We start from the raw sequence: 15,506 nt of genomic DNA, 5'->3' as shown, positions 1-15,506 counted from the left end.
TACCCAGCTTCTAGTAATGTAACTCAGACTCACCAAGACACTGTGCAGCAGGTAGCATTCTGCAATGCATCTCACTGCCGCTGTGAGTGTATCCGGTCACTGTATCTGAGGTCTTGCTGTGTAGTAGTATCCAGCAAGGTCCCTGTTCAGGTGCCAAATGTGCCAAGAATCATATAGATAAGGCAAAGAAAACAGGTGTTTATTTTCTCACCACAGGAATGAATACTGGACCATGCAGTGTTTACAGGCTGATGTTACAGGCTGATACAGGATCTTCCAAACAGTAATACAGTTATTTTCGTGGACTCACAGGTCCAAGATCCCTAACACTAGTCAACCCCGGGCCTATAACTTGGGCGACTACTTCACCATCAGGATCATCATCCCTGTGCACAAACACCATTTTTAAAGCTAGCTAACAGGTGTTACTAATCAGCCTAGCTGCAGTTCAACTCTGACCTTAAAGAAAACCTAGACTGGATCCATGTTCAACTGCTGTTCCACATTGAAACCAGTGAAGTCCTACTGTCCCTGTCACACTATATATATATATATATATATATATATATATATATATATATAAATGTATGCATGTATATATATATTTATATATCCATCCATATGCAGCGGCACTTGTCAGATACTTTTTTACAATAAGCTCAGAGACTGCTTAAACATTTTGAGTTTATTACAACTAATCATTCTGATGACGAGTTGTAATAAACTCGAAACATTGAAGCAGTCTCTCAGCTTATTGTAAAAAATTATCCGACGAGTGCTGCTGCATATGGATGGATGTGTAACTAGATTTGGCAGGCACCACGGTAATCAACAGCGAGTTAAGGGAGTGCAAAACTTTTTGGATTTATATATATATATATATATATATATATATATTGCATGCTCATTGTGTATTCCAATGAGCAAACAATTCTGTGAATTAGCACCTCCACCATTTTGTGAGTGACAGCAATCTCATTTTGTGAGAGTTCTGAATCTGCAGTTAACCACAGGGTTTGATGGCATGCCATATCTGTATTGCACAAGGAACACGTCCTTTAAAGCATCAGCCTTAATGATCGTAATTTCATTGCTTTTTGAAGTGTGGCAGAAAATCAATAGGTTTTGTGAATTTTCAGATCATGTCTAAGCAACCTTAATGGGACATGTGAAACTGTAAGGTTTTTTGTCTATGGAATTTCATAGCTTTATTAAAATGTATTAACTATCAGGGTTTGGATGAGCAAACCAGGCCACCTGCAGGGGAGAAGGGCAACAAAATGGAACACTAACGCAGGTGGAAGAGGGGACTGCACACAGGAGATTGGTTTGGGAGGTGCAGAGTGTGAGATGGCTGTAGGCATGTGGGGTAGCAGCAGCAGCAGTGGTGCAGAGCAGTGGCAGTACTGCAGTTCAAATGGGGCATCAGTGGGCGACAGAGGGTTCACTGGTAGTGTGTATGCACCTGAGAAAATCAAATCAATAAGTCACAGATGCACGAACACAGCAGTGAGAACTAGGCATCTATGTTAAAAATTGAGTGTGTGTAAAAAAAAAGCGTAGCCCCTCTCCCCCAGAGAACAACCAGCAACAGGCTATTGAGCCCCAGTACTGGTTGTGTTCAATACAGGGGACAAATGATGTAGGGGTCCCCTGTATTGAGCACAACCAGCACCAGGCTTTTCAGAACCAGTCCTGGTTGCCAAAACATGGGGGACAAATGACGTAGGGTCCCCCGTATTTAGCGCAACCAGGACAAGGCTCTGAGCTGGTCCTGGTTCTGGGAATACAGGGGGAAAAATGCATTAAGCTCCCTTGTATTCCTGAAACCAGCACCGGACCCTTTTTAGCAGGGGGGTGATGCCACAGCCAGGGGAGCCCTTTCACCAGGCCCCCCAGCCAAAGCATCACTCCTGACTGCTAGTCAACTCAGGCTGGGAATCCCTGGAGAGTTGGGGACTCCCCATTAAAGGGGTCCCTCCTCTCTGGGGCACCCCAGGTCCAGGCTGATAGCCCAGGGCTATGCCCAGCACCCCTGGGCGGTGGGTGCTGGGTTTTGTATAGTGTGGTGCATAAGAAAATATAAATATTGTCTTTTACAATAGTACTACAGATCCCAGCTGGAATCTCCCACATACTGGCACTTGGAGAACCACAAGTACCAGCAGGTGGAGTAGAAAGGGCCTGCTGGTACCTATAGTACCCCTGCAAAAGAAATATTAAAATTAAACAGACACTGTTATTTTATATTTTATTTAGTGGGACCTTCACCTGGGGGATGGCAGCCTTAAGCTCTTTTACATGGCTACCACTCCCCCAGGACTTCTATGGCATCTTTTCCTGGAGCACGGCAGCCATTGAGGTTTTCTGCACAGCCACCACCCATCCTGGGCTTCCGAGGCATCTTCTGTCTTCAGCAGCTCTTCTCTACTGTGTCCCAGCTGCCAAATGAATGCACGGTAACTTGTGCTGGCTGTATTTAAGCTGAGGGTGCAGGGTGATGACATTGCGAGCCATGATTTGCTCATGGTGGCCATCTTTGAATTTCAAAAATGGTGCTGAGGCACCATTTTTGAAAAGGGCATGCTCAATTATCACCATTGAATTCAATGGTGAGAACCGCTCATTGGCTGGGAGGCAGAAGGCTCGCCTCTCTCAGCCAATGAGCGCTCTGCACCAGGATTTCTGGACTCAAATCCCTGTCATTCAGGTAGTAGTGTCCTTAGAGGACACTAAAAATGTCCGTGGGCTTTGGGTAATTCAAGTGTTTTTTTTGCCAAGACCGTGGATTGTGTGAAGAGGACCTGATCTACGCATAGGAGGAGGTGAGCATGGAATTTTTATAACAGGTACTCCCCATTGGATTACCTACTGGAGAAGAGGATAGAATGGCTTCAGCGATATTGGGTGAGTATGTAAGATAGTGTGTGCATGTGTGAGTACATTTGTGTGTGCATGTATGTTTCAATAAAATTGTACTTTTCTATGAGGTATTGTGTGTTTATTTTAATTGCTTTTGCTGTGGAATTAAAGTACCAGCAAGCCCGTAATTCCCCACATGCTGATACTTGTGGTTCTCCAAGTACCAGCATGTGGGGGAGGCTTGCTGGGAACTGTAATTCCATAGCAAAGGACAATATTTATATTTTATTATGCACCACACTTCACATAATCAACCCAGCACCCACCACACAGGGTGCTGAGGATAGCGACGGGCTCTCAGCCTGGGCCTGAGGTGCCCTGAGGAGGAAAACCCCTTTATTGGGGGGTCCCCAACTCCCCAGGGATCCCTGCTCTGGGCTTACTAGCAGTCAGGCGTTATGCTTCGGCTGGGGGGCCAGGTGAAAGGCCTCCCCTGGCTGTGGCATCACCCCCCCACTTAAAAAGGTCAGGTGCTGGTTCTGGGAAATAGAGGGGGGCCCTATGCATTTTTCCCCCTGTATTTCCAGAACCAGGACCAGCTCAGAGCCCTGTGCTGGTTGTGCTAAATACAGGGGACCCCTACATCATTTGTCCCCCGTATTTTGGAAACCAGGACAGGTTCTGAAAAGCCTACTGCTGGTTGTGCTTAAAATTAGGGACACCTACATCATTTGTCCCCTGAATTTAACACAACCAGTACTGGAGCTCCATAGCCCGGGGTTTGTTGGTTTTTTGGGGAGGGGCCATGCTATTTTATTTTTACACTTGTCCTAATGCCTGCACTACTGCCACCCACACCGCTGCCGCTAATGCCCGCTACTGTTCCTGGTTTCCAGCCACAGCTAATGCTACTTTCCCCTACCCCCTCTCCCTTGCATCACGGCTGCAGCAAACGCCAGCTTCCTGACCCCCAGTCCCGGCCCCCGCTACTGCCCACAAACAACGGCCATCTTGCTGCACCCGAGTGAAGCCATAGTTATTACTCCTGCTGGAGGCTCCTACTGTTGCTGTGCAACAAGTTGAAAAGTCATCTCTCTACAATGGCACATTCTTGAGGTAATAGTTTAAAAACTATAACTTTCTAATTTACCTAAACCCCAAAAGCACATACAATGGCACAATAGCTACCTAATAAATTAAATCCCAAATCTAAATTACACCCCTACCCTGAGTTATGCCTTACCAAAAATCCCCCATAGACTATAGCAGAAAAGGATTACTAATTGAGTGTCAGAAAAAAGTGAGAGTTGGAGATTTAGATTGCTCCCATGTCCTCATTTTTTATTTTTTTACCCTAAAATTAGGCATGCGTCACCGTGCAACAGTTCTACCCGCCCCCACCAAATTTCAACTTGGTACCTCCTATATCTTTTGAGATATATCCCCTTAAACACCCTGCCCCCCCTTCAGAATTCTCTACGGAGAAATCCATTTTTTTTTTATGCTGCCTTAATAGAAGGGCACGACTTATTATATATATATAAGTACTATAAGAAAAATAATTGTACATGCCAGGATGTGGAGCAGACATATTTACAGAGTCCTCTAGTGTCCCATTAGGGAAATGTATCCTAATGTTAAATCTAGTCTCTGTACACAGCATGAATAGGACAGAATGTTAAATTAAAAATAAATAAACTATGTCCTTATAAAACATAACACCTTGAAGAGATACAAAACATGATATTTACAAAAAGCAGTATAATCCTCAACCAAGCGGTAGCAAGTGTACCTAATCTTTTAATCCATTTGGTTTTAAGCTGCAGTAATTATTTTACTTATTTTTGCTCCTTGTATTAATGAGGGAACATGGTCAGTAATGTGATATTTTAAAGTGGAAAGATTTTGGTTAGCTTCGGCAAAGTGCCTTGCCACTGGTTGGTCACTACTGCCTTTCTGAATGGCCAATGTTATGGCTGACCTATGTAATGCCATGTGTTTTTTAAATTGACACTCAGTTTTATTGACATAGTTGTGAGAGGAAAGGAAGAACAATGGATTTTGTCTTCTTCACAGGAAAAATTAGGCTTCATTGTTTGGGTTAGATTTAGAGTTAAGGTGTGTACACACTAGACAATGTTTTTATGCAGTAATGCAACCATCAACCACCCCTCCAACAGGCCAGCATATCAAATGGCCCATACATACTAGACAATCTGATAGCCGACTGCCTGATATATCAGCTACTGCCACAACCCACTGCATGGGGTTGTCAGCCGTGTTGTCAGGTTGGCCTGTAAGTAGGGCCATCCTGATAAATTGGCTGATGACCCCACACCGCACCACATAGTGCATACACACTTAACAATTTTAATGACTTGTTTTTCCGATCTGTGGGAATCAGGCAAATTGTTAAAAGAAATTGTCTAATGTGTATGCACCTTTGAATTTAGGGTTAGGTTTAAGCTTAAAAAGTATATGTTGACATTTTGGTGTAGACATAGTATATGTTGACAATATGAACATATGGAAAAAGGGCCCTGATATGAATATATATATATATATATATATATATATATATATGTATAATGTGAAGTGCTACCTGTTGAGACTATTGTTGCTGAATCAAAAAGAAAAGTTACAAGTGCACAACTCCAACATTACTATATATATATATATAGAAATAATACAGTTTGTAATTAAATTTTGCAATAAATAGAGGTTTTTAGCATAATCATGGCCAAGGTTATGGGCCTACCCACCGCATCCAGGTAACCTCTTTAGGGTAGGTCCCTAACATACTGGGGATAAAATCTAGAGTGCAGTGCACCTCCAAACCAGCCCAGCTGAGCCACCCCAGTGCAATATATATGTAATATTTCACACCTCTATTTTTTAACTTTACTTCTAATATATGCAGTAGCTGTTTATTATATATGTAATATTTTCACACATCTATTTTTAACTTTACTTCTAATATATGTAGTAGCTGTTCCTATCTAACACTCTTTTACATTTCACCTTTCTCACTATAGTGATGCCCTGGGGTGGCTCAGCTGGGATGGTTTGGGGGTGTCCTGTGCTCTAGTTTTTAACCTAGGTTACCTGGATGTGGTGGTAGGCTCATAACCTTGACCATGACCTCTATTTATTTATTGCAAAATTTTATTTCAAAATGTATGACAATGAACATGTTTGCATAATAACCATGTCGACATTTATGAATGTCAACATTTTCCTTGTCAGCCTAATGTCTATGTCGACATTGTAACTGTCAATATTTAGAATCTTTGGACATTCTGGTGTCAAGATCCTGACTTTGATTAAATTATTGGCTATAAACTTCCTTTAGTCCTAAAGATCCAAATTTTCACTAGAGGTTTGCTGTAAGGGATATAGCTGGGATGACCTCAGACTGGGGCGATGTTTCATCTTACAGCAGGACAATGACCCTAAGCACACAGCCAAGATATCAAAGGAGTGGCATAAGGACAACTCTGTGAAAGTCATTGAGTGACCCAGCCAGAGCCCAGACGTGAATCAGATTAAACATCTCTGGAGAGATCTGAAAGTGGCTGTGCACCAACGCTTCCCATCCAACCTAATGGAGCTTGAGAGGTGCTGCAAAGAGGAATGGGCGAAACTACCCAAAGATAGGTGTGCCAAGCTTGTGGCATCATATTCAAAAAGACTTGAGGCTGTAATTGCTGCCAAAGGTGCATGAACAAAGTATTGATCAAAGGCTGTTCATACTTATGCACATGTAATTTCTTAGGTTTTTTTTTTTTTATTAAATTAGCAAATATCTCAAAAAAACTTTTTTAAACATTGTAATTGTGGGGTATTGTATTTAGAATTTTGAGGCCAAAAATGAATTTATTCCATTTTGAAATAAGGCTGTAACATAACAAAATGTGGAAAAAGTGAAGCACTTTGAATACTTTCCGGATGCACTGTATATGCAGATATTATGCACTTTAGTCAAATTTGTACATGACCATCTTTAAAGTAAACCCACATATCTTTAATTACACTGCAAAATGCTGTAGAGCTTGAAAGCTTCTAATAAAAAAACTTTATAAAATAAGTTTGTTGCTTTGTATCTTAATGTATGCAATTATGGAGATAAAAAGCATCACTGTGCACATGCTCTGAATATAAATGCATGCATCAATGCACAGTTCTACCAACTACACCTGCTTGTACCTGGAAAGGTTGGACATGAAGGGTTAGAATGTTCTAATGTAAGTCCTTTACAATAATGGTGTTTTAATGAAAATATGTCTCCTATGGACCTGAAGAAAGACACACATAAGCCAGTTATGAGGTGTGTCTATTAAAACTAGAGATGTGCGCTGACCCTTGGGTTTTGGTTGTGGTTTTGGATCCGGATTCATCTCTGTGTTTTGGTATTGCAATACCCCCCTCACATGTTTTGTTTTCGGTTTTAGATCTGTATTTTTTAAAATAAATAAAAAATATTTAACTTTAAATCCGAGTTCCGAAATGTGTAAAGATCCAAATTGGGTTTGGTTCAACTCAGTACCCCAAAGTGATTACAAACTAAGATTTGGTTCAACTTAGAACCCCTAAATTCGGTTGTTGTCGGTTCTGAGAGAACTGGACCTGCACATCTCTAATTACAACTGCTACAAAGCAGGTACTGTACAAATACACACTGATGATGATAATATGTTGTAAAACAGCCATTTTCTGCAAAATTGGTGGCATAGAAAATTCAAGTGTATGTCTATGCACAGTGATAAAAATATAATATGTTTCTGTGCTCTTTTCTATGAGAAAATAAGCCCACTTTGGCAAAACTATTCATTAGCCCCTATTTCACTAGTTGCAGCTGAATGGAAATTCTCTAGTCACACTGAGAACATAATAAGCAATCTGAATTATATGAGTACTAAAGTTAGCTCATTTTTTATGAGGAAGAACAGAAATACAAAATGAATACATTTTGAAACAATACTAAGGCTATAAAGGACTTAACTGACTTTTAATAGCCTTATTGTAATTAGAGATGTGTACATACCCCTGTGTTTTGGTTTTGGATCTGTATCTACCTCGTGTTTTGGATCTGGATTTATTTTTGGCAAAACCACCCTTGCGTGTTTTGGTTTTGGTTTTGGATTATTTTCTAAAAAAAATCATAAAAACAGCTAAAATCACATAATTTGGGCCTTTTTTATTCATACAGTAATATTATCCTCAATAACATATATTTACAGTCATTTCTAGTCAAGTTTGACCACCTCTCAGCTCACAATATTGATTTCATCCAGTTTAGGCCAAAAGGTTGCATCCAACTAGCTGGCTGACTAAGCTAAGCGACAGCAATGGATGGCACTAACGTGTCAGTTTAGCTTTCAACATGTCATAGAGTGGCACTACAATGGTCGACAGGATGGCAGTTTCAGAAACTATAAAATTAAAAATATCAGGCAGCAATGTCCCAAACAGCACATAATGCAAAGAAAAGAGGTCCAGTTCAGCAACAGGGACTGCCACTTGTGACTGAAATGATTGGTTTGTTTGGGCCCCCACAAAACAAGCTGCCAATGAGCAGTGGACATTGGTGAAAATGATCCAAGCTGAAAATGCACAGTGGGCATTGGCAGCAATGATCTCCATACACAAACTGGCTTTACAATATAGGTAACATGGATCAGATGTATTCATCATCCTCATCATCATACACATCATCATACGCATCAGTGTGTACATCCTCTTCTTCACACAATATTAATTTGTCCCCGCTGGAATCCACCATTACAGGTGCATCTGTATTTTGTTGAGTGACTTGCTGGTAAAGGTCTTCCTCGTGGAACTTGTAATTCATTTTAATGAACATCATCTTTTGCACATTTTGGGTAAGTAACCTCCTAAGCCGATCACTGACAAGGTTCCCGGCAGCTTACACTGGGGGGGGAGAGCACCACTGAATGAGGCAGCTGCCCCTTGAAAAACTACATAGGCAGCACCCCTGCACAGCTATGTTGCTGATAAGTGTGGCTAACGCACGCACACACAAAGAAAAAATAACACTTATTTTTTTTTATTTTTTCTTTACACGGGGTGGGAGAGCACCCCTGATTGAGGCAGCAGTCCCTTGATAAATAACACAGGCAGCACCCCTGGTGCAGCTACATTGCTGATAAGTGTGGCTAAAGCTCACACACAGAAAAAAAAAACACTAATTAATTTTTTTTTTGCACTTTTTGGGGGGAGAGCACCCCTGAACAAGGCAGCTGCCCATTGACTAATGACACAGATAGCACTCTTAGTACAGCTAAGGTGTTGATAAGTGCAGCTAACGTGCACACACACATAGAAAAAACATTTTTAATAATTTATTGTTTTTACTCAGGGGGGAGGGCACCCCTGAATGAGGCAGCAGCCCCTTGACAAATGACACAGGCAGCACCCCTGGTGCAGCTGCATTGCTGATAAGTGTGGCTAATGCTTACCCACACAGATAAAAACCACTCATTAAAATAATTTTTTGCACTTAGGGGGAGAGCACCCCTGAACAAGGCAACAACCCCTTGATTAATGACACAGGCAGCATGCTTGGTGCAGCTACACTGTTGATAAGTGCAGCTAATGCGCGTGCTCACACACACACACACAGAAAAAAAACACTTTTTTTTCACACTGGGGGTGAAGACCACCCCTGATGGACAGAGCACCCCCTGGACAAAATAGTAGCACCACTTTATGTACTGCAGTGACACAGGAGCCACTGAAGCCCCCCTCTTCTTCTATCTGCAGCACTGCTCCTATAGACAGCAACACAGCCCTTATGGACAACAGCACAGCCCAGCCAGCCCCTATGGACAACAGTAGCCAGCCCCTATGGACAACAGCAGCCAGCCCCTATAGACAAGAGCAGCCAGCCCCTATAGGCAACAGCAGCCAACCCCTATGCATAGCAACAGCACATCCGCTATGGACAACAACAGCAGAGCCCCTCCCTAGCTTCCTCTTCACTCTCCACAGCTGGAATGAAAATGGCGGTGAGCACGAGGACCTTTATAGGATCCAAAATCCTGCCAGAATCCTACAGCGGGAGGATGATGTTTTGCCTTGTTTTTAGATCCAAGTCTAGTGAGAAAACCCAAACCGGACTTGGTTCTCACCCCGGATCTTGAAGTTTGGGTGGGTCCGGTTCTCTTGAAACCGGACCCGCTCATCTCTAATTGTAATTAGTTACATAACTAAATATAACCATTAAATTGCAGGATGCAGTGCATATCACCTGAAGAACTTGTATATTTAAGGCAATTTTCTAACATAATTTAGAACTGAATTGTTTTTATGTAGAATTTCCATTACAGCAATTGATGAACTGGAGCTTTTGTTGCACACTTCCCTTATTATTGTAGCAGTTTATTACAATAAAATGATATAAAATGCTATTACAATGGAGGATGTAATCTGAAAGAAACAGCATTTCATTCTATGAAAACAATCAAAATGTTGGCATTCAAATAAATCAAGTGAATTGTGCAGCTAAAATTATTATAAAGTTAGAAATCCTCTTGTGTACTTTACAGTTGTAATGTTCCAAGATAAGCTATTTATTTGCACCTGAGATAATGTGTGGCTCGTATTGTGTACAAAAAATGCATGTTTTACCTATTACAAGCCACTTTGCTAAGGGAAATGTTTGTAAACTTGTCCCTCCAATACCTTGTGCACTTGACCAACACTTTCAGCTGGACAATTTACAATGACTCTTAAAAATATATCTTGCTTTATTTAGTAATATTTATTCTAGTTACCAAAAAAAATTCCAGATTACTTGTACATAGTAAAAATATATAAAAACAGTCAATAACACTCATTTATTAAAATTGCATTTTGCATTGATACAGCAGACAGTTAGCAATTATGTTTTTTTACCTATCTATTATAAGCATTGAAAGCATGTGTTTGATTGGTTGCCGTAAGTTAGTGTACATATTGCATCTGAATCCAATGATATATATATATATATATATATATATATATATATATATATACTATGATTAAAGGTATTCTCATAAGTAGACTAGCTGAAATAATTAATTTTCTAAATACTTTAATTACAGTCAGGTCCATAAATATAGGGACATTGACAGAATTTTCTGATTTTTGGCCTCTATTCACCACCACAATGGCTTTGAAATGAAACAAACAAGATGTGATTTAACTGCAGACTTTCAGATTTAATTTGAGGGTAATTACATCCAACTCAGGTGAACGGTGTAGGAATTACAACGGTTTCTATATGTGCCTCCCACTTTTAAAGGGGCCAAAAGTAATGTGACAAACTAAACAATCCTAAATTTAACATTAACTTTTTAATACTTTGTTGCAAATCCTTTGCAGGCAATTACAGCCTGAAGTCTGGAATGCATAGACATCACCAGACGCTGGGTTTCATCCCTGGTGATGCTCTGCTAGCCCTCTTCTGCAAATCTCTTCAGTTCCTGCTTGTTCTTGGGGCATTTTCCCTTCAGTTTTGTCTTCATCAAGTGAAATGCATGCTCAATCGGATTCAGGTCAGGGGATTGACTTGGCCATTGCATAACATTCCACTTTTTAGCCTTAAAAAACTCTTTGGTTGCTTTCACAGTATGCTTCATGGTCATTGTCCATCTGCACTGTGAAGTGCCGTCCAATGAGTTCTGAAGCATTTGACTGAATATGAGCATATAATATTGCCCGAAACACTTCAGAATTCATTCTGCTGCTTTTGTCAGCAGTAACATCATCAATAAATACAAGGGAACCAGTTCCATTGGCAGCCTTACATGCCCACACCATGACACTACCACCACCATGCTTCACTGTTAAGGTGGTATGTTTTGGATCATGAGCAGTTCCTTTCCTTCTCTTCTCTTCCCATCACTCTGGTACAAGTTGATCTTTGTCTCATCTGTCCATAGGATGTTGTTCCAGAACTGTAATGGCTTTTTTAGATGTTGTTTGGCAAACTCTAATTTGGTCTTCATGTTTTTGTGACTCACCAATGGTTTGCATCTTGTGGTGAACCTTCTATATTCACTCTTGTGAACTCTTCTCTTCATTGTTGACTTTGACACATATACATCTACCTCCTGGAGAGTGTTCTTGATTTGGCCAACTGTCGTGAAGGGGTTTTTCTTCACCAGAGAAATAATTATTTTGTCATCCACCACAGTTGTTTTCCATGGTCTTCCGGGTCTTTTGGTGTTGCTGAGCTCTCCGGTGTGTTCTTTCTTTTTAAGAATGTTCCAAACAGTTGGTTTGGCCACACCTAATGTTTTTGCTACCTCTCTGATGGGTTTGTTTTGATTTTTTAGCCTAATGATGGCTTGCTTCACTGATAGTGAATGGCTCTTTGGATCTCATATTGAGAGTCGACAGCAACTGATTCCAAATGCAAATGTCACACCTAGAATCAACTCCAGACCTTTTACCTGCTTAATTGATAATGAAATAACGAGGGAATAGCCCACAACTGTCCATGAATAGCTTTTGAGTTGATAGTCCCATTACTTTTGGCCCCTTAAAAAGTGGGAGGCACATATTGAAACTGTTGTAATTTCTATACCGTTCACCCAATTTGGATGTAATTACCCTCAAATAAAATTTGAAAGTCTGCAGTTAAAGCACATCTTGTTTGTTTCATTTCAAAACTATTGTGGTGGTGAATAGAGGCCAAAATCTGAAAATTCTGTCAATGTCCCAATATTTATGGACCTGACTGTATGTATAAGTAGGTATCTGATTTTACCACATTATGTTACCAAGAGAATATGGCCTCATTCAGACCCACTCGCAAGCGGCTGTCCGCTCGCAAGTGGGTCGATGGTCCCCACTGCGCATGCGCACGACGGAGGGAGCTCTGTCATGCGCATCCGCGAGACCCGACGAGTGAAGGACTTTCCTTCGCTCGGAGTGTCTCATCAAAAGGGGCGTGCTGTCGATGGTGACTGACAGCACGCCCCCTTTGGTGGGCGTACTGGGGGCATGCCTGCCAGATGAAGGCGTTCCCAAGCCAGCCCCACTGACATCACTAGTGATGTCAGTGGGAGTGATTTTGGCTCTGATAGAGCCAGAATCACTCCTGGCCTTGCAGTTGAAAAACCCAACTGCAGGCTTTTGCTCGCAGTTTCGATGGTCGCGATGGTCAAGACCATCGTGACCATCATCCTGCACGCTCGTATATGCTGTGGGTGGTGACCCACAGCTATACGAGCATCCAGGAGTATGCTCCATATTAATGGAGGTGGGCCCTGATTCAGAGCGAGCGCTCTGGTCAGAGCGTCCGGCTCTGAATCAGGGCCTATGTCCCAGACTCCTGAAAAGTGTGATAATTTTAAGCTAATTCTTGGTATAAGTGAGGCAGTGGCACAACATAAAAAAAATCCTGAGGCTGATGTGTATAACTCCTACAACCATGCATTCCATTGATTAAGGTATTGATTTACTTGGATTTGGGTCATTCCTATCTATATTTTAGGTTTAATATTAATTATGTTTTAGGGGTATATTTACTAAAGTGTGGGTTTTTAGAAGCAGAGTTGTTGCCCATTGCAACCAATCAGATTCTAGCAATTATCTTTTTGGAGGTGCAAGATAAATGATAAGTACAGTAAAATCTGATTGGTTGCTATGGTCAACATCTACACTTCTAAAAACCTGCACTTTAGTAAATATATCCCTCAGATGTTATATATTGGTTTATTTGTGCTAAGCTGTGTGCCTATTGTACCTGGTGTGCCTATGATACTGTGTTTAGCACTACCTTCAAACAGACCTTACAGATAAATAAAATGCCTAATTTTTCACACTTTGCAAATATATTAATAATAATAATCAAAAAGTTTTATTTTTCCTCATTCTGTTTCTCTGTATCATCTGTTATCATTAATGTACTGTGTAAAGTAAGCAGTTCCTTCAGGTTTGCCACTTATCTACTGACTATACTTCTATAAACTATGATGCATTCAGAAACCAAATTATTGTTACTTCCATGAGATTTTCTAAAAGCCAAACTCCTTTTCAAACTGCATGATTACAAAATATTATACATAGAATGAATACAAATCATGCAATCAGGGCCACCATCAATGAGGGACTGCCGTGCCTGGAGTCCTGGGCCCAGACAGTCGGGAGGGCCACCTGGCGCCTGCAACGTACTGCCCACCCACTAAAAAAAATGTCATAAATGAGTCTCCCCCATAACAATGCCAAAAGGAAGACCCTTCCAGTAAGATAAAGTTGCTGGCCTTCAGAAGATAAAACCCTCCACTATGAAATAGAGTGTACAGTAGCTGCTTTGCCAAAATACCTTTGATCTGTTAGACTCACTCCACCACCACTGCAAAGAAGAAAGTAAAAGAGAGTGGGAGGAGTACAGTCACCAAACAAAAAGTCCTGGATCAACATAAATACGTAGTTATAGTCTTCTAAGGTGCAAACTTCTCCCCCAACACCTAAGTGATTTGTTGCAATCACTGACCAGAGGAAAACATAACTAAGACTGGGTACACACATGGGTGACTTGTACATCTACCCAGGGACCACATTCTGACAGGCCTATTGGTAAGCAAACATACACTAAACAATCTGCTGCTTAATGTGTCTGTGCAGACATCACAACTGCCCGCCCAGTTGAGATGCCAGTGTTGGCGGGTCCATGCAGCTAGTGTACAGGCGGTCAGTGGGTTGCCCATACACACAGCCAAATGTGCTAATATATCTGCAAAATATACTGTCACTAGCTTTGCTGCAGGCCCAATGCAATATATCTGTGAACTACATCATTCATGCTGATCCGATGTACTATGCAATATGTCTTTCATCGACTGATTGAACGGAAAATCACATAGTTTGTACCCAGCATAAGGTTTTACAAACCTGGCTCTGCATCAGTATTAAATCATTGTCAGTATGAGTGGACTTCTTTCTGGATGACTTTCTACTATTTAAATAATAAAACATTTTTCCTATGGGTAATCACTGCTCTTGGCATCCTGATACAGCAATAGTGATTAGAAATGTGTACAAACCCCCATGTTCTGGTTTTAGTTTTGGTTCTACTGTATATCATTTAGAGTAGTTAAACTTTTACCAGAAATTCATACAAAAATACATTTATCTGGTAGTTTCCCTGACAGCTCTTACAAAAAAGGATCTAATTGCAAATTATGGCCAGAAAAAGCTATATCTGATTTTCAGCAATTGAAGGAATCTTTTGTGTCAGCTCCCATTTTGAAAAAGTCAGATGTGTTCAAAACTCTCTACATTATCTGGAGGTAGGTGTATCCTCTGTTGGAGTAGAAGCTGTGCTCTCAAAAAGGTTGAATGATAGTACAATTCACACATGTGGCTTCTACTTAAACAAAATCTTTGTTCCAAAATAAATGATGCAATCAGGGACAAGGAACTAATTTCTTTGCCGCTGGCATTGGAAGAATGGTTGTACTTTATTGAGGGTGCCCAGTTCCCAGTTACCAATACATCCATCTTGCCCAAGCTGGATTTTTTTAAACCAGGCCATCTACATAGCTCTGCTGTTTGGAGATTTACCAGAACAGCATAATATATTTATTGTTAAAACATTGCTTTCCTTTAATGTGTCATTGCTGAATAATATT

Source organism: Taudactylus pleione, unplaced genomic scaffold (assembly GCF_031769625.1).
Source record: "Taudactylus pleione unplaced genomic scaffold, aTauple2 ptg000083l, whole genome shotgun sequence".
In the NCBI taxonomy this organism is placed as follows: Eukaryota; Metazoa; Chordata; class Amphibia; order Anura; family Myobatrachidae; genus Taudactylus; species Taudactylus pleione.
The sequence above is the reverse complement of the archived record's forward strand: the minus strand, read 5'-3'. Positions refer to the sequence as shown.